General features: G+C 32.6%; 1 long non-coding RNA gene across 1 annotated transcript; it reads left to right on the plus strand.

The window, feature by feature from the left end:
- Positions 1 to 13,132: 13,132 nt before the first annotated feature.
- On the plus strand, positions 13,133 to 13,712 carry LOC139904590 (uncharacterized). The gene is made up of 3 exons (XR_011778896.1): positions 13,133 to 13,370; positions 13,465 to 13,515; positions 13,607 to 13,712. It is a non-coding gene; the product is annotated as an uncharacterized lncRNA (long non-coding RNA).
- Positions 13,713 to 21,679: the final 7,967 nt, after the last annotated feature.

The following is a 21,679-nucleotide window of genomic DNA, read 5'->3' on the forward strand; positions in this document are numbered from 1 at the left end:
CTAGTTTATATGATAGAATCGATTGAAGTGAACAGTAAAAACATACTTTATATTGAATATATTTATAATGTCACCTCTTATTTCTATTATATAATATAACAAGTGTTTGAGTTAGACGCGCGTTGCGGCGTTTGATTTTTTTTCTTAAAAAAAATCACCAAAAAAAAAAACCACCGAAGTCTAAAAGCCATGACTACCTGATAGCAAAGTATTGAACCAAACCAACCACTAACTTTTGTTAAATATATAGAGAACTATGAGTATAAATCTGGTCAAAATAGTAAGTTTTAAGAAAAGTAAAAAATAAAAGGCACGAATGGGTATCGAACCCGTTTAATAATTATAATTATATTAAAAATTAATATTATTGATAAAAATAATAATTAGTGTATGTATGTCAATGATTTTTTTAATTATAAGTGGTAGTAGTTGTGAAAGTTGGTCAATGTTAGTCGATATGTCATGTTCGTTAATGTTACTTTGTTTACTTGTAGATTGATACACACCCTTTTGGCTATGCTTTCGACGATTTGTTCATCAGAAGGTAAATTTATAGGATAATTGATGAGGTTAACGTATTAGTTAATTTATGTTGGATTGCAACATTTGTGTAGATGAAGAAAACAATCTCATTTCGATTTTTTTGGGAAAATTATATGCTTTCTCCATTAAATGTTTATATGTGTATAAATTATATATTTTTGGAAAAGTATAATGATGTTCTTTGTATTACCTACACGTTTTAGGTTGTTGAAACAGGGTCGGAGGTAGCGTTATGGTTGCCGGCTTTTGTTGCTAATGCCGTTGTCGGCTCCATTGTGGCCACCACCCTGGAAATCATTTTTACCTTCATCATTCGTTGAACCTTTGGTTAACAACAGTAAGTACGTGAAACTTTTTGTTTTTCTTTTCGATTTTGGTATTTCTTTATTAATTCATTTTGCTTTATAATGCTTATCTATAGGTTGATTCATCTTTTGGCATGGCAATATATTTGTTGCAGCCAGCCATGGTGATTGATGTTTCTTGCTTTTGAATAATAACATAATCCAACTGTTTATATCTATACGCCGGATCTAAGAATGGTAGTCAGTAGTGTCACTGGTTAATGACCCAATTTTTTTTCTGCTAGATGACTATTTTAGTGGTGTCACACAAAAATATTTACACTATCCACTGGTGTCACTAGTTAAAAACCTCAAAATTTTTTCACTACATCGCGTATTTCAGTGGTGTCCCTTGCTACCACTCGATTCTATATAGATCCGCCCCTGTTTTACAACAATGTCTATACCTATGTAATACTCCAACGTATTCATATGTATTTTTTATCACTACTATATAAGTTTTGACCGTTATGTCCGATAGTTATTAAAATGAAGTTGTGATAATTATTGTTTCTTAGCTGGGTCTTCCAATAACAACAGATGGGTTGCTTTTTGGCATGGCAATCGATGATTTGCAGCCATGGTGACTTACAACTCCCAAATAAGCATGAATGTGGTTCATGGAAAGAGGGTTAAAAAAAGTTGGCTATGATGAGAAAATGTGGGAGTTGGGTCGAGCAATGAAAAAAATGAGTTCGTAACTTGACGGGGCAATCTACGGATTGCAGCCATGGCGATTCATATTTTCTTGTTTGATTTATACACACACCTGAGCCTTGTTTCTAATTTTAATTATTTTTAATTTTTTTTCGTGTTTGCTATATTTCTGATTGTTTTTTAATTTTGTAGACATGATATTGTTGTTGGATATAGTTTTGGTTAGAATAATTGGATATGGTTGCATAGTATTTGTGAAGGATGTTATCCCACATAGGTGGGAGGAAAAAGTTGGAGGGGACTTGCTTGGTTATAAAAGAGGGGTTAAGTCTTCATTCCAAATTGCACCAATCAATACACTTTAAGTATTTGATTATTTCTTTCTTTCTTACCCTTGTTTGAGAGTTGTATTAGTTAAATATTTTGGAGAGTGTAGTTGGCTTAAGAGAGTCGTCTATATCATTGTAACAATTTGTGATATAGTGTATTTTTCTCTTTGGGGGTCGGTGGTTTTTCTAATGTTTTGGAGTTTTCACGTTAAATCTTGTGTTGTGTATTGTTCTTATTTCTTTACTGTTATTGTTGGGCTGGGTGGTGGGAATTAGTGAGACCATAATTTCCCAACAACTGGTATCAGAGCGTCAGGTTTGACGGGGGTCTCGGCTATAGGAGTCGGAGTATGCTCTGTGGTTGCCACGGGAGTGGATCGTCCACATCAGAAACGAGTTCTATTGATCGTATAGGGTATCTGGTTAGACAACATTTTTTCTGATTCGGGGTAAGTGGTATCTAGAATTTGTAGTGGACCGGGTGTTGGATTTTCCAATTTCACGGATCCTGTGCGCCACTCCACTATATCTGTCGGCCAGTCGAAACGTGAGCAAAATCAGAGAAAGTGTTGTTTATAGGATACGGATACGATGTCGAAGTTCAGTCCAATGAGGTTTGATGTAGAGAAATTTGATGGGAGGATCAATTTTGGCTTATGGCAGGTTCAAGTCAAGGATGTGTTGATTCAGTCCGGGTTACACAAGGCATTGAAAGGTAAACCCACCTTTGTTCCCGGCAGTGATTCTAGCAGTAAGTTCGATGAAGAAGAATGGGATGATATGGATTTGAGGGCAGCAAGTGCGATTCATTTGTGTCTTGCAAAGAACGTGCTTGAAAATGTGCACGGGTTATCAACGACAAATGAGCTTTGGGTTAAACTAGAGCAATTGTACCAGGGCAAGGGCATCTCAAATCGGTTGTGTCTTAAAGAACAATTTCATACTCTGCGTATGGATGAGGGTTCAAAGATTTCAGATCATCTAAGTATTCTTAATGGTATTGTTTCGGAACTGGAGGCTATTGGAGTTAAAACGGATGATGAAGATAAAGCTTTGAGGTTGATATTATCTTTATCATCGTCCTATGAGCACATGAAACGTATTCTAATGTACGGGAAAGAAACGTTGAAGTTTGAAGATGTTACTAGCAAGCTCCTATCCGAGGAGAAAAGATTGGAAGGTAACGGGGTCTCGTCATCAGAAGCTACAGTAATGTTGTGTTCGGATAGGCAGAAGAGAAACTCTAGAAAGAATCTGACATGATGGAAGTGGGGGAAGACTGGGCATGTAAGGGTTAATTGTCCAGGTGGAGCTAATCCGGCAAATGGCTCCAAAGATGCTAACATTGTCTCCGTCATTACGGAGAGTGACGAATTCGTCTGAAGTCACGTCTGTGACAACCCGAAAATTTTCGACCAAATTTAAACTTAATCTTATTATGATCTCGACACGATAAACAAAGTCTGTAATGTTAAAGTCTCAAAAACTGTGAACTGTGTTTATGTATACATTTGACCTTTGACTATTCTTGACGATTCACGAAAAACTAAATTTAAATAAATGCATGTATATTTAAATATATATATTTTAATTATTATCTGAAATAATATATGATTAAATTGTTAGAATTAAATAAGTAAAATAATATGCGATGTAATGAGAACTATATTTATGAATATATAGATATATATATAATTCTGTATATAAATATTACTTGTATATATTGTAACGACTCGCCAAAATTGCTATTGACGCGGCACGTTATCTACGGTCCCACAGCGAGGTTTTGCCCTCTATATGATACGTTTTGATAAACATTGCATTCATTTTTAATGACATACTTTCTATACATAGAAAGTTTACCAAAAATGTAGACATTTCTCAAATATATATGTCAACTTATACAAAATAACTAAATTGTCAAATTATTTAATAATAGATAATAACAATAATTTTTGAATGCAATGTCTTTTTGAAAATATGGCATGAAAGACTCCATGCAACACCTTGAGCAGATAACAAGCAGACAGCGGAAGCACTTTAACACCTGAGAATAAACATGCTAAAAGTGTCAACACAAAGGTTGGTGAGTTCATAGTTTAATATTGCGCATAATCTGTATATAAAGGTGGATCACAAGATTTCAGTTATTTCATTCAAAACGTTTATTAAAATATTCTACGAAATTGAGCACTCTGGTAACTAAACTTTAACGTCTATATAATAAGTACCCCTGTTTTAACATACATGCAACCATCATGTACAATACACGCAATCCAACGTGTACTAAACTCAAATAGTATACGTCTATTTTATAGTTCAGGCTAGGGTTTCTATACCTGCAACAGACGGGGATGTCAAGCCCTATGGATCCATATATAACTACTCGCGCCCACCAGTTCTTATAACCGGCAGTTACTAGTTACCAAAGCTAAGGGATTTTCGGTTCAAACTCAGTGTAGAATTTAGTATGTACTTGTATCCATTGCGTTTAAAATAGAGTGCATGTATTCTCAGCCCAAAAATATAGATTGCAAAAGCAATTAAAAAGGGAGCAAATGAAACTCACCTGATAACTTCTGAAATAAATCACAGAGATGTGATCGAATATCGGAATGCAAGTAACTGTAGACCTCAACCTAGGGAACATATGTTGGTCAATAAGTGTCTAATAAGCTAGGTCGGTCCATAGGGTAAGTATAGTCCTATTGCTCAAGTCCGACTCATAAATTTAGCAAAAGTCAACAAAAGTCAACGCAAGTCAAAGTAAGTCAAACATAAGTCAAATGCAAGTCAAACACAGTCAACATGGTTAACACAAGTCAACAATCTCATAATATTACACAAGTTGGTCAAATAGTCAAACATAGGTCAAACTTAAATTATTCATTTTTACTTGGAAAAAATATTATTTACATATATGTATTTTTAGGTATTTTGTAGATAATTTCGGGTCCCACTAAATTCGATATCATACCTTAGGTCGTTACCATTAGAAAGTATGTCATCCCACCTTTCTATAAACAGTTTATTTGACAAAAATGGAGTTACGGTTTGAAAGTTATGGCATCGCAAAAACAGCCTCCCGAAACATAAACTGCTGATAAAATGTTCTAAATCAGCAACAATTACCCATTTTCACGCTTGTTTTAAACCTGTTTAGCCTCAACAAAATCATACATATAATATATCGTTTTAAAGCTTGTCGTAAATACTTTCAATACCAAATAATAGTTTTTATCCAAACTTAACGGAGTTCAAATTACAAGTCCACAAAGTAGGCCCAAGAGTCATTTTTGACACTTAACCAAGACAAAGTCAGCCCCATCTTGTTTTCATGCTCGTTTTAAACTAGTTTTGACTCGACAAAATCATACATATCTTATATCATTTTGAAGCATCTCATATCTAATTTCTGACCCAATTAATAGCATTCACCATAACTTAATCATTTACAATTTACGAGCCAACAAAGTGAGCACGAGAGTCAATTTGACACTTTCACTAAAATAATAAAAAAATTTCCATTGACAACTCAAATTCCAAACTATAATACTTGAGCATGTAAAAATCATGTCATAAGTTTAAAAATGATATTTTAGACGTGTTATATACCTTTGATCCTCAAAATTTCGCATATTGGTCAAAGTAGACACGTATGACCCAAATGGGTCATAAATACCCATTTTGACCAAAACATGGCAAAACTCATTTTTAAAACATTACAATCTTCAAACTTACTTAAATTGATATATCAGACGTGTCCAAGTTGACCGTTTCCCATTTTGACATTTTTAGGCTCAAACGGGTCAAGTGTCCAAACGGGCGGTTTAAATTACATAGTTTATACTTATACAAAATTACCACTTTAGAACACACCACACTATATGAAATAGTTAATATAAGTGTATTAAGTTTATAACAAAAAGTCCCAAGTATCTAATATTGGTCATTATTTTTATAACACGAAATACCTGCAAAAACACAAGTTTAAAACGCGGTTTACAGCAGCAACTTCTGTGATTTCTAGAAAAATCATCGCAACTCCAAATCAGTCACCGCCAATTAGAGATGCGGCGTTTTTAAGTGAAGAATCTACAGAAAAATTTCCATAACCTGGTACGACCCATATCAGACCCAGTTACAGAAAACGTTAACAGTGGTTCGTGCAGTTTTCAGAATTCAAACAGCATTTTTATTAAAATGTACCAAACTTTGAACGAGCGTATAGGGTTCAAGAAAAATCGAAATGACCCGATTCTTGAGTCTAAATTCAATAGATTTTCGACGTCTACAATCCTATCAACCCAGGTTTTTAATTACACCTCGTTAACCATGTCAAAAACGTACTTTTTCAGCCTATCCGAAAGGTACCTTATTCTAATCCTAACTTTTGACTCACAAATCGAATCCGCGCGATATCTAAATGAAAACTTAATAATTTTTTAAGCTCTTTTCAAATATCATCATGTCAAGAACAGATTGTAAACTCAAATTTTCCAGAATCTCAATTTCAAAAACAAATTTTCAAACCGAATTCAATTAATCATAACTTTTGATCTAGAAATCGAATTCATGCAATATCTATATGAAAAATTAACTATTTTTCAAGAGCTATTCAATTATATAACTTTTATATACTGATTATAACATATTCATATCAGTATCATACAATATAAAAACGGGATTTAACAATAATTCAACAAATGATCATATTATCGACTAAAATCAAGCATACAAACATGGACTTGAGCACTAGACACTATATCCACCCTAATATGTAACAAAAACATGAAAACCCAAAATTTAGAGTTTTTGAAACTTACTCTAATCAAGAAATTGTTGGTATAGATGTGTAGAGCTCTTCGAGAGGAATCCGAATATGTAAACAATTTTATGATCAATCGATTTCTTGAAGGTGTTCTTGAGGATGAAAGATTGATGATGATGATGAATAGTAATGGGTGTTCTAAAGGAGGAAGAATGTGTGTACATGTGTGTCTGATGAAATGAATTTGGATCGGGTATATAATTAGATTAGGTAAGTCACGGGTTTTAATTAGATAGTCACGGGTTATACTATATAGTCACGGATTATAATTAAATTTTTATCCGCTAGCTAAAATCCAATATATTTTATCTTAATATGATTCAAGAATTGGTTAATTTTATATTTATAAAAATTATATATATCTATATTGTTTGAAATCTTTTAAACTCTTGACGTCATACCTAGTTTGTGTGTTTCATAAAATACTTATTTATTATATTTTACATTAAATAAATATTTGTCCTTTATTGAAACATGAATGTTTAAACTAATTTTTCTCAAGTTTAATTTAAGAATATCCTAATTAATTAAAATGATTTCTAAAACTTAATTATTATATAAATTATTATTTAAAATATGTATTCATACGTTTCGTTGTCTGAAAAGACATTTTTCCTGATTTCACTAACCGTAGTGTTTTAAAAAAAATATTAAAAATTAGTATAAAAATTTCTTACAACCTGGATCTAAATTGTAACTAGAAATAGATACAAATCTAGTGATGTTAAAATTCAATTTAATCATTTATTATATATTTTTATTTATCAATTTATTTTATATATATATATATATATATATATATATATATATATATATATATATATATATATATATATATATATATATATATATATATATTAAAGTATTTATATATCTTTTATAAGTTAGTAGTTTCAATTTTTAACTTTATTATTACTAATCTTCAAAAAATTTTAGTGATAAATTAACACATATCAAAAGTAGTCTGTTCTTAAATATATATATAAAAATTAGCTTGGAAAAATCATTGAATTTAATAAATGGTTGTTAAGTTTTTAACGGAAAAAGTCGGGTTATTACATATATATAAAGTTATATTAAATCTATTGGTTTAAAAATATATAATATATTTGTTTTAGTAATTAAACTTGCTATTTTAAAACTGTTTATATATAGAAAGAGAATATATTAAAAATAAATGATTTCGAACTTAATTAGTAAACGTCAGTAACAATCGGTTGACATTTTGTTAGTTTAAATATAGGTATAGTACATGTTTACGAAGATTTAAAATAAAAATTGAACTGTAAATCGATTACGAAGATTTTAGATTTGATAAAAATATTTTTATCTTTCTAGATCAAATTTTAGTACTCCGTACATATCATTTAGAACAGAAAATAAATAATTAACGAACCTTTTTGATCCAGTTTCAAACAGGTAATGACCAGAATAAATAAATGGACTTAAATTAAAAATTTGGAATTTTTAGGAACACTTCTATATTTTAACTGTTTAGCAATAGACACGAAATAAAATCCGAGATAAAGTGTCGGCATAAGATCCCAAATAACTGGGCGGCTCTACTATTGTTTTCATATTATTGATTTTTGGTTTACTGTGTTTCTATCTTTTTAAACTTTACATACATAGGCAAACACATACAAATGCACTGCATCTCTTCTTCTTGTTCAACAAAAACAACCCGAGCTACTTTGAGCCACCACGGGCATAATCGACCACCTTACATCTCCCACCTTAACCACTATGATCATCACCACTGCTGCCCTAATCATCACCATAACACCACCTCACTCTCTCTATCCTCTCTTCTTCGTAAAACACCAACACAACATCTATCTATTTCTCGACTTCAACAATCAAGACATACACCAACACAATTCATTAACCCGTCGACCACCACTTAACTCACCACCATAACTGAAACCCATGTCCATTTTCTGTTTTTGTGATGATCGTGAACCATCTTTATCTCTCTTCTCTCTCTCATCCGAAAAACCACCAAACCACCATTAACTTCACCTTCTTCGATCACCACCTGCTCTTTATTGTTTCTATTACCAAACTACCACGAAAACCTACTGTACACTACAACTATTGCTAGACCCAATTTCTGTTTCTTTTTCGCTGTGAAACACACCGGAATACCACCAATACTCTATTTTTTCGTATCTACGGATGCTATGAAAGATTGTTGTTCACTGATTGAGCGAAACCACAACAGTCACATTGAAAAGGAGTCTATGGTTTGTAAATTATATTATAATGAAAAAAAAATTATTTGCATGTTCTTTTTCTTTATCATGGTGGCCGACATCCTCTAAGCAAACACCCCTTGCATTATATTTCTATTTGACTTTGTTCTTCCTTCTGTGTTACGATCCCAAAAACCATCACCCATCAATTTTTTTTAAGCTACAACAAACCACCGGTCACCCAAATCACCACCACCACTATATTTTTCTTATTACTGTGTTGGTCGAATGATACATCAACCCACCAACGAACATCACCTCATCACGATATCAGCAAGCACCTTTGAGATGTGTTCTTGGATTAGAACAAGAATCACCATCTTCATCGTTACTATTAAATCACCACCGTTCGATCATGTTTACCACCGTATAGAAATCATAATTCCACCTCTCAATCTAAACATCAAACGAACACCACTTCATCACCTTCTACCACCACCTTCACTTTCCTTCCTCTTCGTAAACCCACCTAAACAACAACCTGTAATCATTATAGTGTTCGATAACTACTGCTGCAGTAATCTTTTTTTTTTTTTTTAAGAATCCAACTGCAGCTGCTTTCTTCTTCGAAAACCACCCAAACAAACCCTACAAAACCTGCTGCTGTAATCTGTTTTTATTCTGTTACAAAGCGAACAACCTTCACTTGAGATCAAACAAAAATTGTTGATGTTGTTGTCGGTTTTAAAATGAAAAAGGGATAAAGTAAAGGAAACCCTTTATATATATATATATATATATATATATATATATATATATATATATATATATATATATATATATATATATATATATATATATATATATAAATTTTTTTTTTTTTTTTTTTTTTGCTTTTCACGACTGCAATCATTCACCTTTTTATGATTAATTTTTTTTAAACCGAAATTTAACTTGGGTCATTTAATTTGAGTTGTGATCGGGCTCTTGTTGGATTTCAAAACCCAACCGATAGTGATTTAAACTAGGATTTGGTTATTTTGTTACTTTGGGCCGAGATCCATTTCTGCTGGGCCGAATCCCTTTTTGTATAGTGGGCCGGAGACTTGTTTTGTTGTTGGGCCGAAATGAAGCATAAACGGGTTAAATAAATATGGCCTGCGATTTTAGTCAGAAAAGTAAGGAGCAGAGGAGTGGTTTGGAGTGTTTGCCTTTAGCGAGAGGTCGTGGGTTCGAGCTCTATCTGGGGCATTTTTTTTAGAAAAAGCTTTAAAGGTAGTAATCACTTCTATTATTATTATTATTATTATTATTATTATTATTATTATTATTATTATTATTATTATTATTATTATTATTATTATTATTATTATTAAATTTATTGAAATAAGAATTATTAATATTGTTATCAACATCAGTAAAATTATTATCATTATAACTATTATTATTATTATTATTATTATTATTATTATTATTATTATTATTATTATTATTATTATTATTATTATTATTATTATTATTATTATCATTTTTATCATTATTATTATTAAAATTAAGTATTATTGATATTAAAAAAACTATTATTAAGGATTATTTTTTTTTTATAAAAATACAATTTTTATTTATTATTACTAGAACCATTACTATTATTATTAATAGTATGATTTTTATATAACAAATAAATATTATATATTAAGATTACATAAAATGTTATATTAAACATATTAACATTAACTATATAAATATTACATATAACAAGTTATTAATTTTTGATATAATACTAAATAAAAAGGTAATATATATTAATATAACTATATGTATGAATATTAATTATTTTACAAAACAACTATATATAAGATATAACTGAAAATATAAATATAAATAAAGTATATATATCTATATAACTACAACATTTAATATATATAAATATTATATAGAAGGAATTATGTGGTTATATGTATTAATATATATACTTGTTATAGGTTCGTGAATCCGAGGCCAACCCTGCATTGTTCAATATCGTCATATGTATTTTACTACAAAATACATTATAGTGAGTTTCATTTGCTCCCTTTTTAAATGCTTTTGCAATATATATTTTTGGGACTGAGAATACATGCGCTGCTTTTATAACTGTTTTACGAAATAGACACAAGTAAATGAAACTACATTCTATGGCTGGATTATTAAACCGAATATGCCCCTTTTTAGTCTGGTAATCTAAGAATTAGGGAACAGACACCCTAATTGACGCGAATCCTAAAGATAGATCTATTGGGCCCAACAAGCCTCATCCAAAGTACCGGATGCTTTAGTACTTCGAATTTATCATGTCCGAAGGGAGTCCCGGAATGATGGGGATATTCTATATGCATCTTGTTAAGGTCGATTACCAGGTGTTCAATCCATATGAATGATTTTTGTCTCTATGCATGGGACGTATATTTATGAGAATTGAAATTGAAAATCTTGTGGTCTATTAAAATGATGAAAATGATCGATTATGATAAACTAATGAACTCACCAACCTTTTGGTTGACACTTTAAAGCATGTTTATTCTCAGGTATGAAATAATGCGCTGCTTTTATAACTGTTTTACGAAATAGACACAAGTAAATGAAACTACATTCTATGGCTGGATTATTAAACCGAATATGCCCCTTTTTAGTCTGGTAATCTAAGAATTAGGGAACAGACACCCTAATTGACGCGAATCCTAAAGATAGATCTATTGGGCCCAACAAGCCCCATCCAAAGTACCGGATGCTTTAGTACTTCGAATTTATCATGTCCGAAGAGAGTACCGGAATGATGGGGATATTCTATATGCATCTTGTTAAGGTCGATTACCAGGTGTTCAATCCATATGAATGATTTTTGTCTCTATGCATGGGACGTATATTTATGAGAATTGAAATTGAAAATCTTGTGGTCTATTAAAATGATGAAAATGATCGATTATGATAAACTAATGAACTCACCAACCTTTTGGTTGACACTTTAAAGCATGTTTATTCTCAGGTATGAAATAAATCTTCCGCTGTGCATTTGCTCATATTAGAGATATTACTTGGAGTCATTCATGACATATTTCAAAAGGCGTTGCATTCGAGTCGTCGAGTTCATCAAGATTATTACTAAGTCAATTATAGTTGGATATATTATGAAATGGTATGCATGCCGTCAACTTTCGATGTAATGAAAGTTTTTCTTTTAAAAACGAATGCAATGTTTGTAAAATGTATCATATAGAGGTCAAGTACCTCGCGATGTAACCAAATGTAATGTATTCGTCCAGATGGATTAGGACGGGTCCTTTCAACGTCATCCTCATGGTGTGTCTGCGCCACCATGGAAAGGGATGTTCGTTAGCGGTTCCACAATTGCACATGGGCACTGGTTTGGCATTGGTGCAGGTTGTGTGGTGGAAACTGATGTTGTAGCTGATGAAACTTTCAGGGAAAGCCAAACAGGAAGTTGCACCATAATTGTTCAGCTGGTTATACAACATGTGCCGAGGTGAAATGCTTGGAATGTGATATTCTAAGTGTGATACTCTTTATGGTGGGGTATGATAATTCTGTTTAGAGTTATGATTGTCTATTATGAAAATGATTGTCGGGTCTTGACAATGTTCGATGAAGATGCAAGTTTGGTCTCTTGGGAGATAATGTCAACGGCATGAAGATGAGGATCTTGAAGTTGTCGTCGAGGAAGCGTCTACATCGGTTATCCTTGCAATATGGAAGCATGGTTATCTTCTTCTATCCAAAAAGTGGAGATTTGTTGGATATAGTTTTGGTTAGAAGAATTGGATATGGTTGCATAGTATTTGTGAAGGATGTTATCCCACATAGGTGGGAGGAAAAAGTTGGAGGGGACTTGCTTGGTTATAAAAGAGGGGTTAAGTCTTCATTCCAAATTGCACCAATCAATACACTTTAAGTATTTGATTATTTCTTTCTTTCTTACCCTTGTTTGAGAGTTGCATTAGTAAAATATTTTGGATAGTGTAGTTGGCTTAAGAGAGTCGTCTATATCATTGTAACAATTTGTGATATAGTGTATTTTTCTCTTTGGAGTCGGTGGTTTTTCTCCTGTTTTAGAGTTTCCACGTTAAATCTTGTGTTGTGTATTGTTCTTATTTCTTTACTGTTATTGTTGGACTGGGTGGTGAGAATTAGTGAGACCGTAATTTCATAACAATTGTTAATTACAATTTTTTGCCCCATTAACTGTTTCTGGGATAAGTTTGTCTTTGTTTTTTTATCTATATATTGTTACCTAAATGCCTCCTAAAAAGTGGTAAATGAGAATGCTTGCGGTTGATGGATGTAATTTTCCAGCTTTTGGGTCCAATTTTGTGTCTTCTAGACAAATAGCAAATAAAGCAATCAATTTTGTATCGCAATACTGGTAATCCTTGGTCGTATTCACACATGGCAATTGGAATAGATACATCTATGACCAGTAAGTTAACGCATTGGTTTCATATCGTCTATTTGTTGTATGTTTTGGGTTACCGGCTGTTGTTACATTTATATGTTGTCTTTTTTGTTTACAGATGTTGGTTGTAGTTCTAATGAATTCTGCGAGTTATCTTCGGACAGTAACGGTATGATTATTTTATTACTATGTATGTTTTGCTTTTAAGGTATTACAAGTAGGTAAAGAAATTGATTATTTTTTCTTATGCTTTAATTTAGTGAGAAGTACTAATGTTACTATCGTTGAAGATCAGTCTGTGCCCAACGATGATAATATAACAACTGCATCTTCGGACGTACGAACTACGAAATGCTGCTGCTGGTATGTTTTTTCCGGTTCTATTCTACTTTGTTTGCCTTTTCCTTTTTAACTGCATGATATATGTTAATTTTTTTTTTGTGTTCACATATACTCTGATTTCTTTGGCTTATATCTGTTTATAGTCTTTGATTTTTTTGACCAATTTCGTAATTATTTTGGGGATTCTTACATTTTTGAAGTTATTAAATGTTTTCAATGGTGTAATTGTGAAATTAACTGTTCAGTGGGTTGTTATTTATTTGATTAGGGTTAATTGAATGAAAATGACAGTTAGATCTAATTGTTGTAATGTTGTTTGTTTATTTTAGTATTTATCCTGTTATTTTTTAGCTTACACTCAGTTTTTGATCACTTGATGTCGTTATTCGTGTGTTGTCTGTTATCTTTTAGTTACAATCTGTCTTTATTTGGTGATTATCTTATATTCTAAATTTGTTGATGATAATGATGATTAACGAAGGTCTGCTTTCCTGATTTTTGTTGTAGGTTTTTTCATTTTCATTTTCTTATATGAATGTATATCATCTGGTAAGTGTTTCATGTCCTTAAACTGTGTTTGTAGTATAGTAGTAGTTTTTGGTGGTTGACAAAAATTGTTAGGGTTCGAATCGTTTGATATGAAATTGAGTGTTTTGTTGCTGCTGCTACGCAGCTGTTGCTGCTACTGTCGTGCAGCTTCTGCTGCTGCTGGCATGGCGGCTGCTGGCGGTTCGCGGTGGCAGCCGCTTGCAGCTGCTGCAACTTTTTCTATTTCTGCACAGGCGCAGCTGCACCTGTTTTTGCTGCTGATGCTGGAATTTGCAGCCTGTTTTGTGGCGATTCGCCCGATGTGGCACACGACGGCGGTCGGATCATGCTCCTATCATGTTGTATAAAGATAACTTCCACTCTTGGACTGATCGTCCTGGCTTTGATGAGGTGGTTCTAGCGACAATAACCTATACAAACTAAAGGTTATTACCTTGATTTACGGATATGTTGTTCTATGAGTTGTAGGTTTTAATTTCGAAAACTACATCGTATTATTTCTAGGGTTTTTCATTGTTATATTGCTAGGGTAGTTCGTTGTTTAAAGACAAAACTAATTACACCGTATATGACTGAAATATAATTAGTGTATACTAATTATATTGAGTTAATGACTTTTTTTTGTTATGCAAAAAGAGACCAGCTTCAGCCAAAATTAGTGAGAGTTGGAATGCCAACATCATATCCGGTATCAAGCTACTATATCTGAAGATAGACCACCTGTACCAAACTACTATATCAGAAGGAACCACCGAGGCATTTGCCTGAGTGGTATCGCGGTGGTGTTTAACACCCTCGCCGGGTAAGAGGTTCAGGGTTCGAACCTGGCTTCTGAATGACCAAATTAAACATGGACTGAAATAGGCTCCATTGAGGTCAGCCCAAAGGGAAGGTTTTACCGACCCGATCCGGGACTAAGGTCCGGCCCGCCTGCCCCTCGGGATGGTTTAAGGGTTCGGATCCCTGTGATCGTGGTTCGGGTTTCCTGCCCGAACGTGTGTGTGTGTGCAAATGATGACTAGGCTTCGGTCCGGACTGATGCAATCTTGCCGTTCAAAAAAAAAAAAAAAAAAAAAAAAAAAAAAAAAAAAAAAACTATATCAGAAGGAACTAGTCCATTGTATATCATACATAGGAAGTATGGTTCACTTATCTTTGTTTGGTTCGTTTCGCTTTTTTTGTATAGTTATCTTTGTTTGGTTTTTAAAAGCAGGTAGCAAACGAGGCGCAAAGCAAGACACATCCGGCGCAACGCAAGGGAGGCTAACTAGTTCCCATTAAAGGGCAGAGAAAATTTTTTATTGATAAGCACATTAATTCCATATTTGTTTTATTTTTAGGTCACACTGATATTATTGGCCCCACTAGTCTATGGCTTTTGTAGTAGCTTATTTACTAAGCTCTCGAACGACGCATATTCCTTAATACCATCATCGTATGATGCGTTATTGCTTTATTCATTTACGATTGTAACTAATCATAGTAAATAAATTTCAAATGAGGTTTGAAGCTCAATCTGCGAGGCTTGATTCGTGAAGCTCATTTCGCGAAGCTTAATTTGTGTTGCTTAGCCGGACGGTTCATGGTCGTGCCTCGCTCGTGCATCACGCAGTTTAGTTGATTTGCAGCAGCTCTCACGGCTAATTTGTAACAAAAATTTTCCGTCTCATAAGCTTACTGTACCCGTGTCAACTCTCATTGCTCCGCGGTTGTTCAAGGCAACAATCGTAGAGTTAATTCTTCATCCTCCATTCCACACGAGGAATTCATCACAATGTTTACAAACTCGATCCTCTCAACAGTCAAATTACTAACACTGGTCATTCTACATTATCATCCACCGCTAGTATCAAGGGTCTCTCACAGGCAAAAACCTAAACACAACACTGACTACATAATCATCAGAGTCGGACAATACATGAGCAGTCATAAAAGACGCCTGTCATATCGTCATGTGGACTCCCCCCATTTACTGGTACTTAGCTCGGTCTTTCGGTTCTATATTACCATCACTCATTATACCACTTACACGATGGTACTCCTATCACAACACACACTGTTAATCTACTTCTCTTTCCCAGTTCGCATGCCCAATGGCGAGTTTACTTAGGGCCAAGTGGGGTCCTTTGACCCCATTAATTTTATTTTTTTAACATATAAAATACTACTAAAATAATTTAGGACACCACTAAATTTATAGATAGAACTCATATAATTTTAAATTTGAAAGTTTTAGGGAAGTAAATATCATTTTTTAGAAAAAGAATTTATTAAGTATCACTCACATTGTATAGGAACCCATTGAATTATGATCCTAGAATCACCACTGCCCGCATGCCCCGAAGACATTGTTTACACAAGTCTTCTCAATTCACTAGGGATTTGATGTAAAGTAAAGATAGTATGTGTAACATTAGTCCATCTAGCCGACAAAGTGTATTTTTATGAGTAAATAAGTTTGCAGCTCTTTGGTTTCAATTTTAATGGAGGTTTTTTCAATAAAAATAATTACAAGAGTGAGATTGAGATTGAGATGGAGAAGATGGTCAACGGTGTACACTACTTTTTTTACTTATTGTTAAATTTTCCCTTTAAAATCCTTTTCTTTATTTGAAGATACATTTTAACCCTTGAGATTTTAAATTTAGTTTAACTTGTATAATCATTCTATTTTAACTTGAGAGAGTTATAATTAGTCTATACTTATTTATCCATTCTAGTTTGACACATCTACTTTCTCTTCAACTTGCATTGATCATTGGAAATATGGTGAGTTTTTTTTTTTGTTTTTACTTAAACATCCGTGTGTTATATATACGATGTCTGGATTTATTAAGATTAGCCTTTTGATTTTTCAATCTAAAAATTTATCAACAACTCACAAAGTTAATCATGAAAAATTGTTGTGGTACCACTGAAAAAATGTTCTGAATCTGCCACTAATATCAACTATAATATTTTATACAAAATCACAATCACAAAACAACACATAATTATGTAGAAAAGTTACATAAACATGGAAATAAAACAACTAAAACATTGCTTAAAGATCACAAAAATAGCTAAAAACATAACTAAACTGCAGCAAAAGCAGGATATATACTTAATTCCAAGATATATTTTCTTTGTATATATTATCTTTGAGTTTTCTACGAAACCCATGGCCTTTTTTATTCTTATTCAAAGGTTTATTCTGGCGGAGAAACCCTGACTCCGTGTGACTATGTCACCCATACCGCCCACCCCGCAAGGGCTAAGTAAGCCGTGTAAGACACCTCCCCCTAATACCCAACAGGAAGTTGCAAGCCGAGATTCGAACCTGCACCTTTCAGTATTCAATAAGGCCCTCCTGCGGGCCCAGGGATCATAAGCGACGGGTACCACTGAAGCACTTTATGTGTTAGGATAACGAAATTGTTTATGTTTATTATTCGACAGTTACTAAGCGATAATCAAACGCAATACATTTATAAATTATATACCTATATCTAAAAGGCAAATGCCAAATGAATAGTACTATTCATTTTTTCACTTTTCGCAAACTTAACCCCTCAACTTTTATTAAAATACAAATCGCACCCCCACTTTATACTCTTATTATGTACCTATATCTAAAAGGCAGAGGCCAAATGAATAGTACTATTTCTTTTTCCACTTTTCACAAACTTAACCCCCCAACTTTTATTAAAATACAAATCGCACCCCCACTTTATACTCTTATTATATATTATATATTATATACCTATATCTAAAAGGCAAAGGCCAAATAAATAGTACTATTCCTTTTTTCACTTTTCGCAAACTTAACCCCCCAACTTTTATTAAAATACAAATCGCACCCCCACTTTATACTCTTATTATATACCTATATCTAAAAGGCAAAGGCCAAATGAATAGTACTATTCATTTTTCCACTTTTCGCAAACTTAACCCCCAAACTTTTATTAAAATACAAATCGCACCTCACTTTACACTCTTATTAAAATACAAATCGCACCCCCACTTTATACGTATATTTTTCCCCAAATTTCACAAACTTAACCCCCTAACTTTTATTAAAATACAAATCGAACCCCCACTTTACTAACTTTTTTTTTTTACTAATACTCAATTTTCACAAACTTAACCCCCTAACTTTTATTAAAATAGAAATCGAACTCTCACTTTATACGTATATTTTTTTTAAATTTCACAAACTTAACCCCCTAACTTTTATTAAAATACAAATCGAACCCCCACTTTACTAACTTTTTTTTAAATAAAACCCGAACGCTAAAAGAGGCAACTTTCACAAAAGGAACAACCCTTCAATGTTAGATGTCGAAAAAAATTCTTTTTTACAAAATAGATCAAGACTTTTTTTTTAACTCGCATTCAAAACGGAGCCTCCGGCGCGAAGCGAGGGCTCCACATCTAGTTTAAACTATTTACGTAGTATATCACTGAAAACATATCAAATTAGAATGGTTAATCGGTTACTTTAAAATTTTAAAAGGTGAGGAGCTAAAACTAATATTTAACCAAAGATAACGGATTTAAGAGAATACTAGTGAAACGACCCGTGAAAACACGGGTTTGTTTAAGCGAAACAGTTTAATGATATGTTTTAGGTATTAAGTGAACGTAAATGCTAAATTCATTTAGTTTAATGACCCGTGTAACCACAGAGCCCGACTAAGAAACTCGTGAGCTGAACATTTCATCAAACACCTAAAATGCATATTAAACAATCCATATTCAATCATAAGAGATAATATTGGTTGTCATTTTATTTTAAAAGTATAATTTAAAATATAAATTTAGAATTGGTTTCCTTCTACCTAGCTTTTATACCTTCTCGTACTCAATTCAAAATAATTAATTAAAATAATTCAAAATTATATAATTTTAATAATTTTAATAATTATTAATAAGATATAATAATAATAATAATAATAATTAATTAATAAGATTTAATTTTAATTCAAAATTATTTAGATTAATGACATCACTCACCATGCTTAGATTTTTTCTTTTGTTTTTTTAATTTTTTTTAACAAATGAATTAGCCTAATAATGACAGCATCATTATAGGATTTTAATAGAAACTACAGATTTAACAGTACATTGAAAAGAGTGTACTCAAACATCTTCCCCACATCTCTGTAAATCTTCTCCTGTAACTTTTCTTAGAAAACCTTCACTAAAATGACAAACGAACTTCTTTTTTACACCACACACACACACACACACACACACACACACACACACACACACACACACATATATATATATATATATATATATATATATATATATATATATATATACGGTAAAATATTTTGACCGCAGGGTGCATGTGACCCCTCTTACATCTACATAGATCTGCCCATGATTAGATCGACAACGCTTGAAAACCCCTTTAATGAATGATGTCTATGTTGGGTAAATCCCATCAACAAGATAATATCCTATTTGGTAACTATCAAATAATATATACGAGATTTGGGGCGCGGTGTTATTTAACATGGAGTTGAACAACATATTAGAGTTTAGCACATTTAAGTCGTAGTTTGAACTTGCTATTCCAATAAGCATGCGAAACTCACCTGTCATATGATGCAAAAACTTCAACCATAATCGACAGCTAATGATGATCACCTCGAGTATACTCACGTCTCTATGCATTTGGACAATTTGCCCAAGCCCAAAGCATACAATATATACTCCTGAGCATACCCAAAAATCCACAAAGCTCTTCATGTTTCACATACAATCTTTTCATATCTTGTTGAGTAGGTTCGCTCATATACTCATTAGAATATAATTCAATAATGCACTTTGTAAAGGTTTGTAAAGTTTTGTGTGACTCCCGTTCCAAAAACTGTAAATAATCGTCAAAAGCATTTGGTGATATGTAGTATGTCAATTGACGTAAGTCCGATGTCACTTATAAAATTGGAATAAAACCAGCTATGCCACTATTAGCAGGCCGTTGTTAAAAGTATGTAAAATGTGCCGGTATATGTTATACAAAGTAATTAGTTATACCTTCGATAATTGTTAAGAAATGACGTTCCTTCATTCGCAAACTTTGTTTACTATACTCGGCATGGTATTTATCATCAGGGCCAAAGTAGTCACTAATAAGTCTTTGGTGAGCACCAAACTTATCATGATCGATATAATGTCGTCTATACCTTTCGGTGTTGGAACTATCACCTTTGTCGTCCATTTGACTATCCTAAAAACTATATTGGAGTGGGAGGGTCTCAAAAACTAGGCGTTCTGGAATGAAAACTTCGATAAAATGAACCACTTCCGATGCTCTAAAAAGTTTCTTTGAAAAGGGATTTTAAAAAATCATTATCTTAATTTCATTTATTAGAATCTCCCTGAACCTTGTATAAATCATACACTTTTCAAGAAACTACAAAAAGACTTCGTAAAAAAACAAAACATATAAAGCTAGCTCAATAGACGAATCAAAAGTGTTCTCTCTTGTATTAATTGTTGAAGAAGTTTTCTATTCGAGGGGGCGTTTGATTCGTCATTATAAAAAATAGGTAACTAACTTTTCAAACTTCTGATGCTGCTGTAAAAGATCATCAACCTCTAATTTTTACTCAATTTGTCTCTATTCTATTGTCCACCGTTCATTTTTGTAATGTTTCAAGTTAATTGTCTCAATTCTATTGACCATTTATACATGTAAGGTAAAAAGATAGTTAAAAAGTACAAGACTAAAAACTAAACAAAAAGTACATTTGACCGTTACTTTTTCTTAAACTGTGTTTTTTGTCTTCGAACAATATGTTTGAGACGGATGGAGTAGATTTCTATATTTTCCATTTCTACACTATCCTTTTCTAGTAACTAAAAGTTTGAAGTTACTCGTATAAGATATCATATCATTTTTTGTCATTAACTCCAATTAAGTTGAGAACTAAATCAACATCAACATCCAATTGATTGGTGCTCTTCTTGATCAATCGATTGTTTTTTTTTTTTTTTTTTTTTTTTTGGTCATTAACTCCAATTAAGTTGAGAACTAAAAAAACAATGTTTTTTGTCATTTTTTGGTTTCAATCGATTGGTGCTCTTCTTGATCAATTCGTGATGTTGGTATGGTGTGGGATTTTTTCGTTTTTGTTTTTTGATCGGTTTATTTTTTCAGTATATGTTCAAGATGAGATCCACTTTTTCAAGTGTGGGCTGGGCCATTAGGCCGAATCACGATAATGTTAAGTTGGGCCAAGTCAGTTTGATGTTGGCAAACTCAAGGGATGGTTGTTTCGTTTTGCAAGTCTGATGGTTAAAAGTTTCAGGAATCGACTTTTTTCAACGGGAAGATTAAGTGTCAATTGTTCATCGGTTGCAACCTCGAGTTAAATGTCTTCCTTTGGTATATCAATTTGAACTTTTGCAACGGATCTCAATCGTATATATGGAATCTATTTCCA

The sequence above is a fragment of the Rutidosis leptorrhynchoides genome, chromosome 4 (assembly GCF_046630445.1).
Source record: "Rutidosis leptorrhynchoides isolate AG116_Rl617_1_P2 chromosome 4, CSIRO_AGI_Rlap_v1, whole genome shotgun sequence".
NCBI lineage: Eukaryota > Viridiplantae > Streptophyta > Magnoliopsida > Asterales > Asteraceae > Rutidosis > Rutidosis leptorrhynchoides.